At 36.1% G+C, this 25,293-nt stretch overlaps 1 protein-coding gene across 6 annotated transcripts in view; it reads right to left on the bottom strand.

Moving 5' to 3' along the window:
- LOC136832568 (alpha-N-acetylgalactosaminidase-like) overlaps window positions 1–25,293 on the bottom strand; it is a 109,249-nt gene that overhangs the window by 72,891 nt on the left and 11,065 nt on the right. For 4 of the 6 annotated variants that reach the window (XM_067093626.1, XM_067093625.1, XM_067093629.1 and 1 more), the window contains exon 2: window positions 15,804–15,849. The gene's annotated coding sequence lies outside the window, so the exon portion shown is untranslated. Of the gene's footprint in view, window positions 1–7,027; window positions 7,475–15,803; window positions 15,850–25,293 lie in introns of those variants that run through there. The other 2 variants (XM_067093628.1, XM_067093627.1) reach the window with 2 other exon arrangements.

Below are 25,293 nucleotides of genomic sequence, written 5' to 3'. Positions count from 1 at the left end.
TGTTTTTCCTTCTTGTCGAGATAAGAGAAGATGCGTTCTCGACACTCGCTTTGGATGGGTTCGAATCCAGGCCGTCAGGCTCACTGGTCCAACCGAAAGTTCCAGGTTAACTTTCCCTCTATTTTGTTTAGGAAAAAAAAAAAAAAAAACGTAAGAGGATTTATATTCTACTTTTTCATTTCATGTTTCTTATCAAATTTTTTCTATGGACTTTTTTCTCCAGCAAAAAGTCTATTCAGATTGATACGAAAAGTTTCTCTCTCTCTCTCTCTCTCTCTCTCTCTCTCTCTCTCTCTCTCTCTCTCTCTCTCTCTCAACAAGAATGTACAAACCACTCACAACATGAATGATTCTGAACACAGACATGGTACACAAACAATAGCAAAAGGAACAAAAAACAAAAATGTAAAAGCAATCAGGAATCGAGAAAAAATTTAGGCAATAAAAGAACAATGAACATAGGAACAATGAATGAGCAAAAAGCAGATACATGAAACCAACTAAACCATATAACAAGTATAAAGTACAGCATCGAAGACGCTGAAGTACTCCTCTTGAAAGATATCTTTGCTAAGCAACACACAAGATGCAGGGAGAGAGAAACGGAGAGAGAAATTTACACGTCCTCAAAAGCCCCATTGTTTCGGCAATGACGCTTTGAAAGTACCATCCTCACGCAGAAAAGATAAAAAAAAAAAGTAATAATAACAAGAGCATCTAACGGTCGCATGCTAAGAAACAAATAAAAAAAAAAAAGTTTCACTTCGAGGAAAAAACGCAGCAAAAACATAATTGATTAAGCTCGATGGTTGCACGAGGTGCGTATCATATTTTTATCCTAATTTTAAGTATACTGTGCTTATAAATAAATGCTAAAATAAACTTTCATGAACTACACAACGGCGCCGTGAACAAAGAACGTATCTCGAATTCTATGAGCGTCAGTGTAATAAATCCGGGTAGGTTTAGAAAAACATTAACATGAATCAGACCCAAACAAGTTATAATTAAATCAAGGGTCTCACCCCGGGAAGTAATACAAAAGACCAGTACTGTATTGGCACGTATAATTTACACGTAAGTTACAGCGCATGCGTGTCGATGTGTATACCATACCAAATAAACGTAAAACTTAAAAACAATTTTGAACTTCATTTCCAACAAAAGCGTATAATTAAAAGTATGTATATTTAAGTGCATGCGTGTGGACGCGTATACTATACCAAATAACCATACCAAAAAAAATTATAATAATTTTGAACTTCATTTCCAACAAAAGCGTATAATTACAAGTATGTATATTCAAGTGCATACGTGTGGACACCTATACTATACCAAATAACCATAGAAAAGAAAATTTTTTTGAACCCCATTTCCACCAACAATTGCTTGCACATAGGACCAAAAAACCTCCTGTTTATGCGATGCATACAACATCCCAGCTAACTCGAAAGGTTATTTTCTTAAGGGAATGGATTTTATTTATTACACCAGCCACTTGGTTAATGTAATCGGCTTCGAGACCTAATTAATGTAACCTGGCCTTGTATAGCCGCCCTCGACTCGCAATTAACATAACAATCACTGATGTTTGCGCCAGTGATAATGATATCTGCGACCCTAATGATACCTGTATAGTAATAATGGGATCTGCATTACTGATAAAGCTTGTATAAAACATGAGATATGAATTAATTATATCTGCAATACTAACATTGTCCGATAACACATAATCCGGATGGATTAAATGAATGATTTCCTAACGTCTGCATTACTATTAATGGCACTTAAATAACTAATACCGAAACCTGTAATACTAATGACAGTGTATTGCAAACACTGTCTCGCGTATTCGGACTTCCCGCGTGGGGCTGCAACGTAGACAAGAGAGAGAGAGAGAGAGAGAGAGAGAGAGAGAGAGAGAGAGAGAGAGAGAGAGAGAGAGAGAGAGAGAGAGACTATTTCACCTATATCACTGATAGTTTTAATGTTGACCTGATAATTTACGGCCCTGGAAATGCACACGTTCTGACACTCACTGACACGGGCAGAACATCAGTTCTGAACTACATGTCAGCTGCTTTTCATGAAGAATTAACTCGTGCAAAAAAAAAAAAAAATGGGGGGGGGAGAGCTTTTCCTCAACGACTGTGTATCAATACCACCTTTGAATTTTCTCAAGCCCAACAGTGAAAGGGAAAATGCTAATCACGTCTATAATAACAATAATAATAATTCAATTAACTCAATCGAATCGAGTTCATTATTTAAAATACACAAGCACTCACTCACATACTGTATTACAAATACAGCAAGGAAATCATAAGAATGAAAGTATATTCCGGGATGGGACGTGAATTTAACCACTTAAAAATAAACAATTTTACAAGTTTGCTGTTGAGTGGCTAAAGGTTTATCGAGTCGCAGCACTCACCTGTGTGAATCTGGTCATTACTTATGATAATCATTAATAATAATGATGACAGGTGAGGCTCTGAAATCGCATGCGAGGTGCCACGTAAGCGTTAGAGTTATAGCTGAATTTGGATCGCCATTAGAATCGAATCTAGATTAATATGAGAGAGAGAGAGAGAGAGAGAGAGAGAGAGAGAGAGAGAGAGAGAGAGAGAGAGAGAGAGAATCCGTATTGGCCTCCCCGAACATTGCACCGTGTTGCACTAATCTCCCGTCAAGCTGAAGAACCTATGCAACTTTAAAGGGACATTTCATAAGGCTGCGTTGGTTTTGTGAAATACTAACAGCGGCCAAAGTAGCGTGAAGTGTCACAAGAAGCTAAAAAAAAAACAGAAAAAAGAGAAAAAAAAATGAGAGGCTCAAACAACAGGACTGGAAAATATGTTGAGGTGTGTTGGGCAGAATCTCGCAATTCTTCGGTCGCGCAATGTCAAGTCAAAATGGTCAGTTCTGCTGAAAGATTCGTCACTGAGGTTCTTTAAGATCTTGATATGTATAGTGCCTTTTGATGCCCTTTGGGGCTGAAGAACGAACCTAGCCATTTTGCATAAGCCAAGGAATATAATTCTGGTATACTGAACTGCGTTAAGACAGTTCTTAAGATTTAAAGAATTAAATCAAATTTGGAATACAGTGCTGACAAATAAGCCTTAATATCAAAACCAAAGATCTTTATAACGGCACTGGATACTTATACAGTTTCATCAGTAAGTCAACTACAGTACTTGAGAATACAACCACATGAAAGACATACTGGCACATATTACCCTCACAACAAAGAGAATTTCGTAAGTATATACTTTAGAGACCAATAGGCCCGAAATAGAAACAAAAGCCAAAATTCACAATTAAAATCTCTTGAAATCTTCTTCATGCAGCGACCGGATTCGCAAGCCTTTCTGATGACGTAACCGGCGGTGCATCATCACCATCATTATCACAGTCATCATCATCATCATCATCATCACCTTCGTCATTTGGGAAACCTCGGCAATTGGGCATACGACCCTGAGGCCCTTTCCTCGGCCCCCTTCTGATTTAAATGCGCCTCCTACAGAAGATCTTCGTTGACCTTTGACCGGGCAGGCGACTGACTACCCTACGATACTCCCACAAGCGCCACTCACAAGAGAAAGTGTCAGTGAACAAATTGGATCGGTAGAGGATGACAATGGTCCCCAGGAGAGAGAGAGAGAGAGAGAGAGAGAGAGAGAGAGAGAGAGAGAAGGACCGGTGTGACAACGCATCGTACACGTAAGTTTGCTTCGACGGGCGTAAAATAAGTGTAGGTTTTCGTCAGTCTTCAGTCTTAGGACACGACAGAGCACAGTCACCATCTCCATGGTCAGTTCTGCTTGAAGATAACAGCGATAAAAATAGCGATACATACACATGCTTGCAGTATGTATGTATGTATGAATGTATTCATTCTACATAAGAAAACAACCTCCAAATCTTTCGTTGTATTCTAGCCTTTTTAGCACTTCGTTTTATATCTACATTTCTCAACCTTAAAATCCCACTTACTCCCTATACGTCACTTGAACATATAAACATATAACTAAAATGTCCCAGCTTTCCATTTTAGTCTCATCAAACACCCACCCACCCAACCTCTATTTATGAATAAATGGATTGTATGGACTGTCTGGCAGACAGAAGTAAAAAAAAGAATTTTTTGCGGTGTGCAATTTGCTTCAACTATGGATAATTATACCTAAAATCGTACGAAAAACTGGTACCCGTTCACGTAAATAATACGAGAACTTAAATTAATTTACGGATCATCGAAAAAGTTCTACTAAAAAGATTAGAAGGATAAGAACAAGAGCAATGTTTCATTAAGGGCTATGATGCGAGTTCTCTTCCCTACCACTCGTTTAGCATTGGTACATATCAAATTTTTCATCCAGTTCTCTCGCTTGTACACAAATGATTTCCAGAAGTACTTTTCATACAACCTAAAAGTAGTAAGGATCTACATCACATTTTCTCTCTTCAAAACTTCTCGAATGTGAATTTATCGACAAAGCACCTGGGGTCTGACGGTTCCAAACGCAATTCTAAATTCACCCTACACAAGTTCCTAATTCTATAATATAAGATTCCCTGCGACCAGGAATAATGTCTGCTTTCCTTTTAGTCACCCTATGGTAGTTTTTCCACGGAATGACAGTACCACTGGCGTCGAGTCAATACTACGAACGTGTTTGTTTACGAATTGGCATGGAAACACTTCTACTCAGGTCACAAAAAAACTAAACATAAATAACTCATTACAGAAATTACACGGGCTCACATTCCTCGTCGATTTATTTCTTACATTAATTTTGCCTCCCCCATACACAATTATAACATATTTCGCATTATTATTACTATTATTATTATTATTAACAAACATTCACATGAAACGGGTACAAAGGCTACAACTTGCAAAATAAATTTCTACAGATCGGAAAATCTTTAAATCAAAAGAGAGAACAAAGGCACAAAAACAGAACACCGAGTAAATGTAAATCCATAAAGAGATAAAATTTATGAGGCCACAAACACCAGTATAGTCAAAAAAAACAAAAAAAAACAAAAAAAAACAAGCAACGGTGCATAGCGCTTTAAACTGGACTTGAAGTCGGGAGTTCGGTTAATACGTTGCTTATCGTCATATTTCAACCATAACTGTTAGTACCATTTTTTTAATTGGTCAATTACTTGGTCTTCTTCTATATAAATTTCCTATTGTTTTGGTTAAATTTTTCTTCGTCTTTATTAGTTTTGCCTTTCACGTACTTCAGAATGACTTGGAAGATGTGATACAAATCATTTCATGAAGCTTCAGTTTTCAATACTGCGTTCTACTATACTAAAAATACTACTTTACTGAAATGTCTCTCAAGGTATAGGCTACCAGAATTGCAAACCATCACATGTAAGTAAGTGACATCTTTTTTTTTTTATCTTTTATAAGAGAGTGACATCAGTTTTATTACAAATAATACAATTCCTGTAAAAGGGGAATGTATCATTATGCACATACTCTTAATCAGAGTGAAAATAAAATCTAAAACCTTTCTCTTCAGTCCCTGACAAACTTCAAGTTTCAAAATCACCCGAAGATAGAAATCTTGCATTTAAAAGCTTCCACGTTTCCTCACTCCCATCATTTCCAGCTCCTCAAGAAGAGGTTTACAACTCCTTTCCATTTCCGCCCAGCTCACTTTCCCTTATCCCTTCCCCTTCTCTGTTCCGTCACGCCCAGCCTGAAATAGGTCACCTTTCCTTTTTGCCTTTTCCATTACTCAAAACGTTCGGTTAACAAACCACTCTCATACTACCTAGGCTATTGTAATCAGTCAATAATTATTATCTTATTACGTCGTAACCACAGTAATCTTACACGACAAGGGAAAAAACATTCGCAGATTTGACATAATGACAGATTACTAGATAAAGAAAATAATAGAACGTATTTAAAGAACACAACCCGCAATTATGCTGGGTGTGAAAGGATGAAAACAAGTTATGGGTTAGCTTAGCTTAGTGCCTATATTACACACACACACACACACACACACACACACACACACACACACACACACACACACACACACACATATATATATATATATATATATATATATATATATATATATATATATATATATATATATATATAATATATATAATTTTACAATTACTACTGTCAGTTCAATATCAAATTTATCGATGATTTACTTTCGTCATTGCTATAACATGATAGAACGAATGGTCCATAACACTCGAACTACGTAAACAAAGCGGGGAATGAGTAACGGAGATCGAAGATTCAAAGGAACACGAACAAAATGATTCACTCACATGAACACTTGTCCTGCTCGGGTACACTTGTCCAAGTTATTTACAGACTTACTCATTTACAGTCATAATCACACCCCCTAGACACGTCATTCAGCAGATATATTGTAAGTAATTTCAGTTTAAAGTAGCGTTTGCGAAAAAGATTACCGGGCCGACTTATATTAGTTTTGTAGTTCAAAATTAACAGGTGTGATATATATGTATATATATTACTCATATACATATATACACAGTACATGTAAATTATATATATATATATATATATATATATATATATATATATATATATATATATATATATATATATATATATATATATACAGTATATATAATATAATATAATATAAAAGACAGAGTTTTGCATATTCCTGACTTTTAAAACATTGTAAGAATGCGAAAATCCTTATATAACGTCATATGCCTATTTAGGAAAGTCAACAATTCCCAGTACATCCAACCCAGGGGTCCTCTCATTTAATGTAACCCAATCGCGTGACTTTTCCAGGTACATCTTTTTTTTTTATGACAAACTCAGGAAACATCGAGATAAAACCCCACTACCACGACGACGAGAGAGAGAGAGAGAGAGAGAGAGAGAGAGAGAGAGAGAGAGAGAGAGAGAGAGAGAGAGAGAGAGAGAGAATCAACACACAAAAACTAAAGAAAGCACAAAAAAGTACAAAAGAAGGAATCTCACCTTTTCCTGTGCTGATGATATCCTCTCCCACAGTGCTTCTGGTGTGTTCACACGTCCATATAATATCAATATTACAATCAAATAAGCGTCGGCATCATTTACTCAGCAAATGTGAAAACTGAACCACGTCCGCAACAAGGAGCAAATTACATTTGCAATATCCAGGTAAACAGCTCTAGATTGCCAAGCGTCCACAAACAATAACCCAAAGAAAAAATAATTCGCAACGTCGTTACGCCACACTACCGACAGAACCGCTGGCCTGCAACTGAAGTAGTAATGCTTCCCCTGGTCACGATAGATACTAAGAGAGAGAGAGAGAGAGAGAGAGCACTGCCTTTGGACAAGTGAACGCCGGGACGTCTCGCAACACACTGTACTACAGTGGCGGGCCGAGTCGAACCTCCTCGTTCTGTTCGCTGGCTGGATCGCGGGGAAAGACCTCCCTCTCTTCGCCTTGAAAATAGTTCGGGGAGTCACCGCCCAATGCAATGGCTGCAAAACTGCACGGGAGGATGTCAATTAAATCTTCGTCTCTGGTGAAATGACCCGACTGCCTCTGTCTCCTGATCCGTCATTAATATCAGACGATTCTTAACATGACTGGCGCAAAATGAAAACTCTAATAGGGTATCGATTCCATTCTTTGCTGGGTTTCTTCTAAGAAACTAATGATCGGTCGGGCAACCCAATGTTTTGATCTGCTCTCTGCACAAAATAAAAATAAGAAAGGGGGGGGGGGGAAGAAGTGTCACACTCCAAAGGTAACTAATCATTGCAGAACTTACCAACTTGATATGCATTAAATGATTAATGGAATGGACCCTTGATTGTCTGGAGGAAAAAAAAACATATACATACCAAACTTTCACTGTTCATCAATGTACATTCAGTACCCATTATGTAAGGAGAGAGAGAGAGAGAGAGAGAGAGAGAGAGAGAGAGAGAGAGAGAGAGAGAGAGAGAGAGAGAATAATGTTTACTGTATATAAATAAAAAATCTACAACAATGAATAAGTTACCCATACTACATACGAGAACTTAGAAACTGCGTAACACAGTCAAATGAGTTACACTAAAAAAGTTAATTACAAAAAGAAAATCTGAATACATCTCTAAACCCGCAAACACACAAGGACAGCTGGGAAAAAAAGTATATACCAAGAAGACAATACAATTTGAACATTTAAACAACGATTACAGAAATCTTCCCAACGTTGATAACTTCAAGACCTCCTTACCTACAATATAACAATCCATTGACCAGACAATGTATAAAATAGCTTAAATAAAAAAACCGGTGGCACGGGACACCTAATGCCCATATGTAGCCCAGGCTTGAAAGACACGAAAAGCCAAAAGTGCCACCCCATCTCCTCAGTAGGGGAAGACGACAGAAATCATGGAAGAGCAAGCATGGAGAGAACTCAAAATTCCAGAGCCTGGCAGCAGTGGGAAAGATGCACGCAGCATGACACCAAGTTGGCATAAAAAAACCATTTAATGACGGTGCAAGCTCGCCAAAAAGCTTACCTCCCACAGCAGCGGAGGTTAATGTCAAGTGAATCTCTCTCTCTCTGGGAACCACAATAACAAAACGGAGGTGCTGCGTACAAGCTCCTTCTTAGGCAACGGGGACTCCATTGTCTCTGGACGAGTGTAAAAATACACCCCTTCCGGGAAGGAGCGAAGGGGGACATTTCACAAAGAATGGACGCCGCTGGTCAGTGGGTCAAAACCAGAAAGGAGGCGAGAGTCAATGCGAGGATGTTACATCAGAGGAAGGACTGCAATGGAGAACTTGCATCCAAATTACCGAAATACAGCAACAAAGAATTCTGTAGGAGTAAATATCAACAACCGAGCATTTGCAACGAGCGAAATAAAGGCACGTTTTAGATGACGGAGTACACGTAGCAACTTCACTACAATAGATGTGGCTGAAGAATATGCTATGTAGGAATATGCTTGATTCTAAAGTCTTATCTAAAGAGATGAAATATGGCCAAACCTACGACTGATTTAGAACGTAAAAATTGTTAGAAAAGCTGAGAGCAAATATTCTGAATGGGAAATTACTCAAAAAATCATCTCCCCAATCTCTTCCCCTTCTGAAGTCATTCAGTTTCCCTCTCTTACTTCTTCTTCTTCTTCGTTTAACGTGCTTTTTCCCACTTTTTATATGGGGTAAGCACGATGCCTTCTTTTTGAAGGACTCTGATTTGGCGTTGGGGTAGGCCGTAGCCTGTTACAGATCTAACAAATTCTACAACATAGCGAGGGCACTCCCGCACATCCAGGAAACTGTCTCTATTCCATCCCAAACGCGCTTGGTTCTACCTCACGCCGCGGGTACGCCCGTAAACACGGCTCGCTCACAATGGCAGCCGATCTAAAAATAAATGAAGTGAAGAAATATATTTATTTTCCTTTCTTCTCGTCATAGGAGGGGCGAAGTCCCCTTACGACTTACCTTGAAGGGAAAGGTCCTTGAAGACTGAACGCTTTACTGATAATGACAACCAGGAAAGGAAACGTAGCGGAACCTTAAGATCTAAAAGTATATACGAGTATAAATAGTTTCCTAAGAAATGCGATCAGTGCCTCTTTGTGTACACGGAAATCAATAAAAACAGTAAACAGGAACTAAATTGCTCTTCTTGCTATAATTATCTTTATCTGCCATTACAATTAAAAGACAACGTTTAATTTATCTTTTATTATATCATTAGAATCTGAAGACAATTATAATCGCAGTATAAAATTTTCGCTAAAAAGACGAGAGTTCAAGGTACCGACAAACGCGTATAAGTAAATACACAAAAATATTAAATCAAAACAGGATTTTAATAGTTTCCACCAACGATTTCCTGTTTTGTATTTTCTACTTCTTTTTTGGGTATCACAAAAAATACATAAAACCAACGGCGCCTTACGTAAAAGAAAAATACTTCAAAATGGATTTCCATTTTACGAGACTTCCACTTCGCGAGGGTTAATAATCCAAAGGCCATTACGAAGGAAACGGGATTATTTTTTAAAGGCTTTTATACAAAAGTCCTACATCACGTAAACAGAAAAACAATCTATTTACAGATTTTGTTTACAGCCATGAAAAAAAATCTTGTTAACCTTTCAACAGATGCACAAATATCCAAATAGACAATGCGACTTTTCACAGCATACAGTGGTTATTCCAAAGGACATAATACTATGAAAAGGGTGAAAAAAAAATATCACTCAAAATAATGAAGTGAGAAAATGCTGAAAGTTGCGTCTAAGATATTCTATAAAAAAAAAAAAACCCGCCTTTTGACTAGGTGAGAAAATGCATACGGTTAGTCATTACTATGCAATCTTCAGTGCCAGATATCTATTCATGGTAAAACGCACAAGGACACTCTTCAATCATGCATAATGTTATGAAAAGTAAGGCCATTTGTATTTTTTCCTAGTGCTGCTTATTCAAACACGGAAACCGATGGAACTGTAAAATAATCGTAGCTGATTTTTACTTTCCTTTATTTACTGAGACATTTCTTTCGTACGTAACCTCGGGTAATGCTGAGCTCGACTCTTAAATAATAACAGATTGCCTGAAAAACACTACAATTTGAAAAGGAAAAACTTGTACCAATTTCACTCCAGGATATGAGGCATTTGTCGTCTTTGCATGAATAAAAATGAGCAAGTCAGGAAATACTTTGGATTCAAGAAAACTATCATTACTATTATTCATTCTTATTCATAATGTGCTCCCAAGGTATCAGTGAGAGATTTCCAATATACGAGGAAAGAAAAATAGAGCCAAAAACCTTGAAAAGCAATTTAGTGAAATATCGATGGAACAAACATATAAATTATAAATATAGAGCAATTTTATAATGTAACAAGGTGTTCTTACGATAGACAATTATTACAGTTCCTACAAAAATCACAACAAGCAATCTATAACCCCGTTAAATACAGCAAAATATATCCTACCGCAAATAAAAAGTAAATCTTTAATATACCCCATTTCAAATTAAATACTACATACATATGCCATGAAAAATAAAGAATTAACGATATATTTGTATCTGAGAGAGAGAGAGAGAGAGAGAGAGAGAGAGAGAGAGAGAGAGAGAGAGAGAGAGAGAGAGAGAGAGAAAGAGTAATCGATCGATACAACCGTTTTATGTATGAGTTATTTACATATACAAAAGTAATGTATGAAAATGTGTATTGAAAGACATTCTGTTGACACTCTAGAGAGAGAGAGAGAGAGAGAGAGAGAGAGAGAGAGAGAGAGAGAGAGAGAGAGAGAGAGAGAGAGAGAGGCGTAAATCAGCAGGATGTCATATTTCACATCTGAATATCAGACTTCACTCGCAAGTTTATCATGTGGACACCGGTACTCAAAATTACGTACAAAGTTCCCTTACGCCTCCACGGTCGCCACTCTCTCTCTCTCTCTCTCTCTCTCTCTCTCTCTCTCTCTCTCTCTCTCTCAAGAATATCGACAGAAACAAATTCCTTTCACTGAATGTCTTTCAATACATATTTTCATACATTACTTTTGTATATGTAAATAACTCATACATAAAACGGTTGTATCGATCGATTACTCTCTCTCTCTCTCTCTCTCTCTCTCTCAAGAGCGTACAGCACAAATTCATTTCACTGAATGTCTTTCAATACACATTTTCATACATTACTTCTGTATATGTAAATAATAAATTTAAATAACCCATACATAAAACGCATGTATCAACAGATTACTCTCTCTCTCTCTCTCTCTCTCTCTCTCCAAAGGCGCTTATGCATCTCGCGCACGCCAAGGTCGTCAGTACCTATTGCCAATCACATTTTTCCCCGTCTTTACCGATGACCAAAATCGCCTGAGCCATTCCACGTGACAGACCTCCACGCTTATCATCGCGCGCTATCTGTCATCTCCTCGCTTGTTCCGCTCTTAAACTTCGCGCGCGATTCTTTCGAGATTCTGTCAAGATTCCTCTCGTCTTGCAATGCAGCAACGAGACGTTTCGTTCTGCGTTTATGTAAAAACCACAGCCGTAAAAATAAAGCTCCCGCCCCGTGAATAAAAAAAAAGGGGGGGGGGAAAGAAAGCAGGCTGTATCTTGGTTTTTTAAGGTCGAGAGATCTCTTGCGTGACTGTGCGAGACTGCGCGAATATCTACACACACATTTTATTGGCGTTTTAGCGTGCGATCGCATCTTTTTCGCATGTGGATGACGCAATTGCGTCTTTGAAAAAAAACCATCGATGCGTTTATTAGGTAAGCGCATTAGGTTTCATCATTTCTATCGTGTCATGCTGTAAATTCATTTCTTCCGAGCTATATCTGATTGTCAAACATTTCACAAGGTTCAATTTAGATAGTAGAATTTTCTCGTCATGTTTACTTGTGTGACGAGGTAGTTTCATGATCCTTCGTTGCTGGACTTCACAAAGCTTCCACTATAATGGAAATAATAACCTGTTTCCTAAAGAAAAAATATATAAATATCTATCTATCTATCTATCTATCTATCTATATATATATATATATATATATATATATATATATATATATATATATATATATATATATATATATATAGGCACAAAAACACAAAATTGAAAGCACCTCCATAAAAATTTAAACAACTAATTTTATATAAACAAAAATAAAGTAAATGAAATCAGGACATACACTAAAGGCTGATTCCAAAAAATAAATAAATAAATAATTAAATAAAACAAGAGTGACCCACTACATGAAAGCTCTCTCTTTCTTATAATCAAACATTATTTCCTTTTTCTTCAAATCTGAGTCGATGTTTCTCCTTCAGAAGCAGAACTAGTCTGAAGTCTCTACATTCTCATAACAAATGAACATCACCAACATGAGAGTCAGTCGTTCTAAGCCGTTAACTGACGGTACTTTCAAATAAAATTATCTTTTTCCCAATATGGGTAAAAATCTCTCACTTTCTTTAATAATAACAATAATAAAAACATTGTTTAAAGGCTTCCTCGTAAGGGCATAAGTCCCAGTTTTCCCAACAACAAACATCCAGATTTAACAACTTTAGAATCTGCATTCGTGAGATAGTCTTGGGAAAAATATACTATGGCTATTAAAAACAAGTAATTAATGAGCCGAAGTTTCTTAGGGGCAATCGAATTTTCTGTACAGCGTATAATCAAGGCCACCGACAACAGGTCTATCTTTCGGTGATCTCGGTATAATTCTGTTTGAGCCGCAGCCCATGAAACTTTAACCACGGCCCGTGGTGGGCTGTCCTATAGCGTCGCCAGAAGCAAGATCATGGCTAACTTTAACCTTAAATAAAATAAAAACTACTGAGGCTAGAGGGATGCAATATGGTATGTCTGATGACTGGAGGGAGGATGATCAACAGCAATTTGCAGCCCTTTAGCCCCAGTAGTTTCAAGATCTGAGGACGGACAGGAAAAGTGCGGACAGAAAAAAGTGCGGACGGACAGACAAAGCCGGCACAATAGTTTTCTTGTACAGAAAACTAAAAATGGCGGAAGTTCTCGCATCGTCTAGAAAGTGAAATAACGAAGCTGAACACAATGAGATGGAATACGGACATAGAAATCTGAAGGTTACGCATCGCTAAGCACTTTATTAATATCCATAAATATTAACGAGTGTTACTTTCTCGAGTTTTTATTAAGGAACAGCTACGAAGTCATTTCGTATTTTATGACAAGCAAATTGACATTTCTTTCTGTCAAGAAAACCAATGACATGGACGAAAATGCACAATCTGACCCAAGTCCAAACTTTCACTTGTGGTTGGAACCTTATCACCCGAACGGCAATAATTCCTGGAGAGAAATATTTCATGGAAAATTAATTTTCCGAGTATTTACAAAGTCAGAGAGTCGGGAATAAACTATCTTGGAATCGTGACGTATACCTCAACAGTTTCAAATCAACAAAACGTGACCCATCCATCTACAGACCTTCCTCATTTCCTGAACTGCGGACTGATAACAACAACAATCTTTCATGTGGATTATCGGTCATACGATGGATTCGCCTTCGAAGAGCACGAACCCACGGACTGGCTAACGATCGGAACTATCAGGATTATCAGAATCAAACTGTTTAAGCCGTTTCTTACGTATACAAGATAATATCCAATCGAGGAAGAGGATTTCTCTCTATATTAACCCATCATATTGGAAAAATCAATTTTAAACATATTAGGAAGCGATATTCAAAATGGTTTCGTACCACAACACTGATCAAAGAAAATTCATTAACCGAAGGAATTCTAAGATTTCTTTTAAGTCAAAATGTAAACACAATCAGAGAGAGAGAGAGAGAGAGAGAGAGAGAGAGAGAGAGAGAGAGAGAGAGAGAGAGAGAGAGAGAGAGAGAGACAGAGACAGAGACAGAGAGAGAGAGAGAGAGAGACTGCCTTAAACTGAACCACGCCACAAAGACGAAAAAGTAAAAAAAAATCTACCCAATTTGGCAGTTCCTCATGGTGGTACCCCCTACGAAAGGAGCCATGGCAATAATTGCAATAATTCTGGCCTGACCTATTCCCAAACACCTTCGGCCATACATGGCGTGCTTAACATTTCCAGGACTGCAATCATAACAGTTAAATGTGTTGTTTATTTTCCTTCTCTCTCTCTCTCTTGCCTACAGAGAACGGACCGATATGGGTATGTCTGCCCAAAAGTACATGGGTTAGTTTTTTTATATTTTTTGGGTTTGACAAACCAGGCTCATATAAAAAAAAAACACTTATATGATGTTGAAAACACAAGGGAAAAACAAAGCGTTCATCTTTCTTTCCCTATTTAACCAAACAATATAGACGAAACGACGTATTTTCGTTTATAACAAGTGCTTGTAAAAGGCTTTGCCTACTAACTTACTACATATATGCACATTATGATATGAAGGACAATATGTGCATAGATGTCCATACATGCATTAATTCAAAACAATTTATGCCAACAAAGGAATCTATGTGCAAATGTAAACTGTATGACTAATCATAAGGACGTGATCATGAATTACATTCACATTATCAGATATTATTACCAATATCAAGCAATCATCAGCAAACTACACGTAAACATAAGAACGGTTCTTGATGAAGCTACGTCGTACGCGACTCACAAAATTTTCCTTTTACTTTATACTTTTATCAGAGCTAAAATTGAAAACAAATAAATTCATAAATAGTTAATCAGGCAAGAAAGCGCATTACGTTAACAATACTCCATAAAATGCGAATAAAAAATCCTTGAAACCATATATCACACTATGCCAAGTCAAAACTTCTTTAATCGAATGCATGTCCCTCCAGGGTCTAAAGAACAGACCTTATGTCCACCTAACATCCATTCTCGTATGACATACAACGTCAACTTATAATGAAATATATCTGGAGCGCAAACTGACAAGCTGTCATAATGTCTCTTGGACCCTTCAATTAAAAGCGCGTGTGAACCACATGATAAAAATGTTACAAATTAAGACTTTCAATGAACTTTCTACTATCCTCCTGAGCAGGATGTCTCAACGACCTCCTTTGAGTTCAGAAGCAAATCGCGTCTATTACGCAACGTTACAGTTCGCTACGTCGGATACTGCGAAGCACAAAAGAAGGAGAACACACAAACAAAACGGAACCGAGTCTATAATTAAGAAAAATGCCTGAGAAAAGTGAAAGTCTGGGACCAAAACTAAAAATAAGAACCAAAATTCTTACGGAGAGAAAACGGACTTACCGACAGAACACCACCTTCGGAACGCCGGGCAGTGTTTTCTTAGCACCTGTAAATAAAGAAAAAGAAGTTGCATAAAACTAAATAACAAACTTTCTGACTAAAATGAGTCTTCATTTATATTGTATCAGTTGCCGCGGTAACTTCAAAAGTTCAACGTAAGCATGAAAGAAAATATAAAAGACATCATTAAGATGTCATAACTACTGCGTTTATCTAACGAACTTTGGAGTTACACAACAAAGAAAAGTTCTGTGTAGTTCTTCCTTTTTGGGGAAAATGGCGAAGGACGAAATGTGGGATTATTTTTTTGTAGAAATTGGGAAGGAAAACGCTGGCTCTAACCAGGAAATAATTAACAGACCTACTAATTTAGAGTAAAAAAAAAATCATAATTCTTTTTTACTCTACCATATGACGGGATGTAAAATCGCCAAAGATTGCTGTTTCTATCATCAAATAAATTATTTTTTTCTAATTCTACTTCCCCATTCATTAAAGAAATTTTACTTCAGAGTAGTTACTCATAAATAATATTTCTATAGATAGGCTAGCCTATTTATTTATATTTTCTCAGGAAAATCTCCAGATGATGTTTCTGTACCAATTTTCTCTTACTGAATCAGAAAATATTATCAAAATGCACCGAATTCACTTTTATGCTGAGCATATCCGCCGGCAACTAGACTTCTATTCATGACTCAGAACTTAGGTGAAAGTGAATTCATCTTTTACGAAGAAAAATAGAACGTATAAATAAGAGAAGAAAAAAAATCCCCCCTACAGTTAGGTCACGTCTGAAAACCGCTGAGTCATAGTTCGCGGCGACTTTAAAAAAAATTATAGCACCGACCCCTATTCTTAGCACAAATATATGGTGTATTTTACACTGATTTTAACTTTTAATCTCAGATTTTTGAAAGATTTAATCGTCCAGTTCCTTCAAAAACTCTAAATTATGAACATTTTATAAATATACTGTACCCTGAGGGCCAACTTTAAAAACATCAAATCACTGACCGCCATTCTTAGCACAAATATATGGTGTATTTTAAAAAAGTGATTTTAACTTTTAATCTCAGTTTTTGTTAAGATTTAAACGCTAATCGCCTTTAAAAACTTTAAATTATGATCATTCTAAAAATACACGGTACCTTGAAAGTCAATAAGCAATTTCTAAAAGATATTCATCTACTTATACATGGTACCCAAAGGTTAAGAAAATACTGAAGGTCTTGTGGTCGCCTTATCATCATAAACAAGACTTCCACGGCGAAGATTATAATGATAACTATGGCAATGATACTCATTACCAGTACTATGTATTAGCATGGTAAATGATAAAGATAACTATGACAATGATACTCATTATCAGTACTATGTATTAGCATGGTAAATGATAAAGATAATTATGACAATGATACTCATTATCAGTACTATGTATTAGCATGGTAAATGATAAAGATAACTATGACAATGATACTCATTGTCAGTACTACTATGTATCGGTACGATCATCAGCTGATTGGAAACTAAAATACTCCCAAATAAAATTCAGACTACGATAATGGATGAGAAAACAGCAACACAGTGATGCTTACATGCAAATTGCAAGAATGAATATGCATAAGGGCTCCTTCTCCTCCAACAGCGAAACAGACAAACGCACGCGCAAGCACACGCAGCAAAGGCGCTAATGACATTCTCCTCGCCTGCAATACATGTTTACTAAACCTCATACGTTTTAATGTATGCGAAATCCACGAACGCATGCATGCATGCGGAAGCAAATACATAAATTAACTAAGAGGAACCATAACAAAGATTCAGAGCAGAATTTAAAAACGCATTACGACCGCAACGCCTTACGAGAGCTGCCACTCCCTCGGGGATGACGCATGACAAAGTGAATGACAGGAGTAGCTAGCCTGAGTATTATAAGGAGAGGAAGGGAGGTGAGGCCTTAAGCTACTTGAAATGCACGAGAGAGAGAGAGAGAGAGAGAGAGAGAGAGAGAGAGAGAGAGAGAGAGAGAGAGAGAGAGGAAAAGTAACAAAGCCTTAAGATACTTGAAATACACGAGAGAGAGAGAGAGAGAGAGAGAGAGAGAGAGAGAGAGAGAGAGAGAGAGAGAGAGAGGATAAGTAACAAAGCCTTAAGACACTTGACATACACTGGAGAGAGAGAGAGAGAGAGAGAGAGAGAGAGAGAGAGAGAGAGAGAGAGAGAGAGAGAGAGAGGAAAGGCAACAAAGCCTTAATCTATTTGAAATACACTGTGAGAGAGAGAGAGAGAGAGAGAGAGAGAGAGAGAGAGAGAGAGAGAGAGAGAGAGAGAGAGAGTTAAAAACCCACCAGGTGGCTCATACAACAGGACTGACATAATCTGATGGCATTCACTTCCCAGCAAAGAACGCACCCCCAGTTGGTCTTAAAAATGATTAGATGCCGCAGTTTTATCGTTATTAGCTTTTATTTTCCGCATTTAATCATAAGACGCAATATAAATACAACATAAAAATAAACGAATATATCTTAAAATAAATAAAATAACCTCTTTACAAGTATTATCTTCGTAAGAAAACCTGCCAAATTCAAAAATAAAATGGAGGAAAATAATAAGAATGTTCTTGAGAAGGACGGCCATATTGCATATTCATACAAATACCCGTTTCATTATGTCCTCTTGAATGGACAGGGTGCGCTGGGGACAATGATGTAATAAAAATTATACATGGATATAAACATTTAAATTTATAATTTATACCATTAAACAATAAACATATAAGAGTATCAAGATAAAACGCAATAATACTCCTCTTCCCTTCTCTCTCTCTCTCTCTCTCTCTCTCTCTCTCTCTCTCTCTCTCTCTCTCTCTCTCTCTCTCTCTCTCTCTCAGATGTTAATTAAATGCAGTTATCTCAAAAATATTGAAACCAGCTACTAAGGATAAAACGGCATTCCTGAATTCATGTCAAAATATTTCAATTTCTCAATACTGATCAATTTCAGCTGATCTTAAAAAGGGAGAGAATAGCGTTCGTTTAATGCCTGACCTTCTGCTGTTAACTATCGTTGTAAAAATAATGGATATCATCACCAGTGGTCATAAAAATTCTTCGAGAAATATTAACAGAGCGTTGACACCTCACCTTGTGGGTCTGCGACCGATTCAATGCTCAGATTTACGAGTCAAAAAACGCTAAAATAATTCATTAAAAGTCAATATCATTATTATTATTATTTCGTTTAGCCATTGTCATTGAAAGTCAGTGTTATTATTATTATTAATATTATTATTTCGTTTAGCCACTGTCATTAAAAGTCAATATTATACTTATTATTATTATTATTATTATTATATTATTATTACTATTATTATTCAAAGGATGAACCCTACTCATATGGAACAAGGGCCACTGACTTGAAATTCAAGCTTCCAAAGAACATGGTGTTCATTAAAAAAGATACGAACTATTTATTCTCACAGTTCGCTAGTCTACAAAATGCCTCGCTTTGCGAGTGATAATCACTAAACTTCTTCAATGAAATGGTTGAAACAATTCCAGTTTCAATAACTAGACAGACACCAATCTTCTAACCAAAGTGAACTGGAATTCACATCGAAGGTATTTTAATATTTCTACAGGATATTCATTCATTGATTTTGATACATAAGCAATTCGGTGGGAGGGGGGGGGTTCTGTATTGGGAAAGAAAGGGGTGGGGCTGTAGTGACAAGGCATAAGCCTGGCAATTTCAGTTTCCTCACCATGGTCCTATTGTGTCGCCAATTTTTAATCTCTATCAAAGATTTTTTCTAAGAAATTCAAAGGGAAAGCCCCGAAAAATCAAGAAATGAGAAATCAACCTGAGAGAGAGAGTAAAAAGCACTTAGAATGTGGAACTATAACAATGAACCCCTCCCGACACACCAGTAGGTGACTTGAAGCCCTTTCACATTGAAATAATTATCAACTTTCAAAAATATACAACAAATTGAGAACTACAATTTTCCGAAACAGCAAATTAAGGACTTAATTTATGATACAGTGTTAAAGATTGAATTAAATAAATGTCAAGAATTTTCGTAAAAAAAAATATATAAATATAAATATATATATATATATATATATATATATATATATATATATATATATATATATATTTCTACGTTCAAAATATGAAAAATGGACCAAAATAGTTGCCGAATTCTTAAATTGAAAACAAACGAACAAACAAACAAACACATACGGCCGCAGGGAAGCACACGTGTTAACAACAAATCCATCACATGTTTCAGACTTCAAAACAACACTGTCTAACATTTCACAAATAACGACGACAAAATAATTAATATAACCACTATACAATCTCTCTCTCTCTCTCTCTCTCTCTCTCTCTGACATACTACTCCCGCAAATCGGCCGCTTGGTACCACCGGCTTTGAAAGGTCACATGAAATAGTACACTGGGCCGGGAACAAAACGCATTTCCATTAACTGTCTCATTTCAAAACCTTCACTCGAGTGAGTCGACATAATCTTGGGTGGAAAGTCCGCCATAATGATGATACTTTCGTCATTTTTTTATTTTTTATATTTAATTTTTTTTTTTGTCGGTGTGCCCGTGGCCTAAAATCACTTACGATGTCGTGATAAGAATGTTACACCTAGAATAAAAATATGAATAGTAGCACTTTACTGAAAGACAAATTTTAATAATAATAATAATAATAATAATAATAATAGCAATAATAATAATAATAATAATAATAATAATAATAAAAACATCAAAAACAATAATAATAATAATAACAATAGTTTATCAAAAATCCACAACTATGTCAATACATTTTATTATTTGTAAATGGTAAAAACAAATAATACAATTTATTTACACAATTACGAATTTTTAATATATACTCAATAATTTAATCTCGACATTGTTAGTTTTCAACAACAACAACAACAACAATAATAATAATAATAATAATAATAATAATAATAATAATAATTATTATTATTATTATTATTATGGTTGAAAATTCACAATGTCGAGATTAAAAATATTGTGTATTAAAAATCTATAATTGTACAGTATAAATAAATTGTATGATTTGTTTTTTACTATTATTTGTATTAATAATAATAATAATAATAATAATAATAATAATAATAATAATAATAATAATCAATATTATATTTAACAGCACCAAAGCTAGTAACAGTAATGTCACCTATATCGTTACCACTACCACTACCTTCATTAATACTAGCATACCTTTTATAACTAGAAGGAAAAAAAAATCGGGACTAACGGACACCTGCTCGATACGTGAACGATGCAACAAGTGCACTCTCTTACCTGTTCAATTAACCGTGCAATTCGCTGCAACCTTTCAAAATTTACTTTCAGCATCAAGTACATTAAGCAGACCGGTCATTTACTCCCACTGATCTTCCTTTGGAAAAAATAATTTTCCTTTTTTTTTTTTGGTCTCGTGCAATTCACAAGTCTGTCACTGTTTTCAATAATAATAATAATAATAATAATAATAATAATAATAATAATAATAATAATATCATTCTAAAGTTAACCCCTATTCATATGGAACAAGTTACAAGGCCCATTGCCTTGAAATTCAGACTTCCAAAGAATAAGGAGTTAATAATAATAATAATAATAATAATAATAATAATAATAATAATAATAATAATAATAATAATAATAATAATAATAAAAACGGAAATAAGAGATCGTGAACACCTATATTTCAATTAAAGTTAATACATCATTTACATTTTCTGTCAAAATCCGCAGGACACTACAGTTTTCACTCAATAAATGTCAGTGGCAATAAAAATTAATGATGTAGCAAAATCGTAGATCCTGTCAAAATTCGTCTCTGTGCCAAAGTCTAATCAACGAGCCCTATACCCGGGGAAATACTGAACAAAAAATTTCATTACGTATAATCAATATTTTGAACCCATTCTTATCAGGAATAAATCTCTTGAAAGTATACACTTATTACTCATCTAAAAAAGAAAAGTATTTGCTTGTTAATCTTATATAAAAGTGGCAAGGTATTTGAACCCAGTCTTCAAGATTTAAAAATAAGACACAGGCAATATACTGTAGTTAAAAGGGATAACCCTGAGGGTACTTAACATTTGTTCGTTCATTTGAAGCTGTGAATCCTTATTCTCATTGGTTACAACACCTTGGCTGTTTTTCAGCGAAAAGGAAGCCACAGTCAAATCCTTGTAAGCCCATCCTTGTTTGAAACAGATTTCTCAAGTACCTTGATACCTGTCTCCACAGTGGTGGCATTTTTAGCATCCCAAGTGTGCTTTAACTAAATTCATGTGCCTGGATAAAAATGTGAAAGCAACCTATTAAGTGGTTTTTACTGGAACTGATTATTTTTTTTTTTTTTTTCACAGGAAAGGGGACGCAGACGCATACACGACATTATGGATTACTCGCTTGTCCATGAGGGTCTGCCGTGTCTCTGTTTTCGACGCTCTGTCTTCGATATTACCGGTGCAATCAAAGGTCAAAGTCCAGAGGAGAATAACAATAACAGAAGTAACACTGTGCGAGGAACTTCATAATGAGGGGAGTTATAATAGCTGAGTTCAAACATGACATAATAATAAGACACGCCCCCCAGGTTTTTCAGACCTTCCCCTAAGCTCTTCCATGACAGGGAAATATCAAACCAAAGAGCCAAAGCTCTGGCATATTCCACAAAAAATAAATTCATACAAAGAGAAACCGTTTTGTCAGTAATAGTACATGAAAAACACACAGACATACACAAAACGAGCTTCTCCTAAACAGCCGAATACCAGGGACATATCAAGCCAAAATAAAAATCTATGACCATAAATCACAAATAAAATATATATACAAAGCCCTGTGTATATATGTATGTATGCAAGCAGTTATGTGTATGTATGTATGCAAGCATTTACGTGTATGTATGTATGCAAGCATTTACGTAAGTAAAATCATTCTGAGAGCAACACGACACAAAAAAATAACCTGACACATAAAAGAAGGTACGAAAGCACTCGGCGACCGCGCTAAGGCACACGTTCACCTAACAATACATCAATCACCAAGTGGGTATTCACTGGCTGGTCTAAAATAAGTGGGGCGAGAGATCTCTTCCACTTTTCCTCCGCATGACCTTAAAGAGATTCTTACTTTGCAAATGGTGAAGACAAAACCGGCATGGTAAGGCAGCTTTTGACCGGGTTCCTAATGGTATCTGGAAACTTGGTGCTAGGCTAGCGCCTGGCTAATATAAATTAACCACACTTGATATATTATCACAATGCAACCCCTGGAATATTTTTCAATGACGTGGTTTTTACATGTTATGTACCGTTCAACTATCTAGCGTTTCAGGAATGCGCAATAATAATAATAATAATAATAATAATAATAATAATAATAATAATAATAATAATAATAATAATAATAATAATTATTATCATCATCATTATTGCTACTACTACTAATAATAATGCTCTCATATGTAATAATAATACGTTCTCAATGATAAATACAATTGGCCACGTACTTCCTTACAAAAGCCTTCACAAAAGGCTAGGTGTCAGAAAAATAAGCCAGAAAATATTTAGAAATTCACATGCAAATACAACAAGATTACCCGCTATTATGCAAATGAATTTTAGCAAACATTCAAAATAAGCAAAAAATGTGCTTTTGGGTATATCCTCAAGCAAAGAAAATAAAACCACTAATGCTAAGCCTCTCCCCCTTTCCACCAACACACACACACAAAGAAAAAAGATAAAAAATGAAAACGCAGCACGATTCTGAATACCACATATAATGAATGTGCAACATTCAAGACATGGTTAATACATATAGCAGGTAAAGAATTATTCTTCATACAACAGCCTCCATTTCCAAAATGCTGTTCGCCCTCAATGCAAGTCAGGCATTTCCAAATCACGTTCCTGACACCGCACCCCGCAACCATTTCGATATCAAGCTGGTAATACCGAGACAAGCTCGCCTCGCAGAAAACCTTTCCGAAAAAAAAATTGTGTTAACCAAGTGCCAGATTCCAACCGTGCTAAATTCCTTTCCTGAACAGGCTCCAACGAGAGCTCGAGCGCTCCGCATTTCGATTTTTTCCTCTACAGAATCTCGCGAACCAGTCCTGGTCTGCATGGCTAGCTGGTTGGCTCACTTTCCCTTTCTTCCTCCCCGACGCTCTCGTGGGTAGGATCAGGTCCAGGTGGAGAGATGGTCTCCGCTGGTCTACAGCCTCGGTTAGAGGGAATGGAGCGAAAAGGCAAGAGGTCCAACCGATGCATAATATGGAAGGGCGGCTGGAGAATGGTATGGTGACGACCTAGTAACAAGGAAGGTGTGTGTGTTTGTGTGCGGGGTTGTCTTGGGGTAGGCGACATTTCGTTTGTTTACGGGTCAAGCCTTCTCTGCTACGATTTTTCTTATCCCCGGCTGCTCCCTGGTCGACAGATGGACTGATTATATAAGGCTTTGGACATTCCTTTGTACGAAGGTAGAGAAAATGAATGCCGTCTAATTTTAAAAAAGAAAACGAGAAAAAAAAAGAAATAGGTATCATTCTTGCAAATCATTTTTTGGTCTTCAAAAGGTAATAAATGGTATCTAAAACCAAAAGAAAAAAGGAATAGGTATCATTCTTGCATATCATTTTTTGGTATTCAAAAGGCAATACATGAAATGTAAAACCAGAAAAAAAAAAAAAAAAATAGATATCATTCTTGTGCATTATTTTTTGGTCTTCAAAAGGTAATAAATGAAACCTAAAACCACACGTTTACCACTGTGAATCTTAATATACAGACAGTGCTAAGCTCGCATATTCGTCTTAAGGCAAAAAAAAAAAAAAAAAAAAAAAAAAAAAAAAAAAAAAAAAAAAAAAAAAAAAAAAAAGCAATGACAAGTGAAAATCCACAATCACGTATACGAGCAAAAACTGTATTGTGTAACGATACAAGACAAACACATTTTGTTCCAAAAGTTTTTGCTCAATTATATAATCGAGGATTTTCACTTCTTATTTCCGACCACAGTATAGTGATGAACCACAGTTAAAAAAAAAATTTAATTAACATATGCTGCATTTCAAGAACATGAACTTGTTGCAAAGAACCTTAAGTAATGCCTACAGTGCACCGAATGAGGTGCACTGACGGCACTACCAGCCTACGGAGTCCAAAGAGTATTGAATTTAGTTTAAGAAATGAAAAAAAAATGATAAAATAACACAGATAAAAATATAAACAAATTAATAATTACCAGGAGAAAGACTTAACATTTTCGGAAGCGTGCAAAAACTAAATACAGTTTCGTTTCGAATACCAAATCAAGGGACGAATTTCAACCAAGAAATCAATAATAAGGAGACAATAAAAAATACTGCATGACTCCTCAAACGAAAAATAGCAGCAATAAA

Source organism: Macrobrachium rosenbergii, chromosome 50 (genome assembly GCF_040412425.1).
Source record: "Macrobrachium rosenbergii isolate ZJJX-2024 chromosome 50, ASM4041242v1, whole genome shotgun sequence".
In the NCBI taxonomy this organism is placed as follows: domain Eukaryota; kingdom Metazoa; phylum Arthropoda; class Malacostraca; order Decapoda; family Palaemonidae; genus Macrobrachium; species Macrobrachium rosenbergii.
The sequence above is the reverse complement of the archived record's forward strand: the minus strand, read 5'-3'. Positions and strand labels throughout refer to the sequence as shown.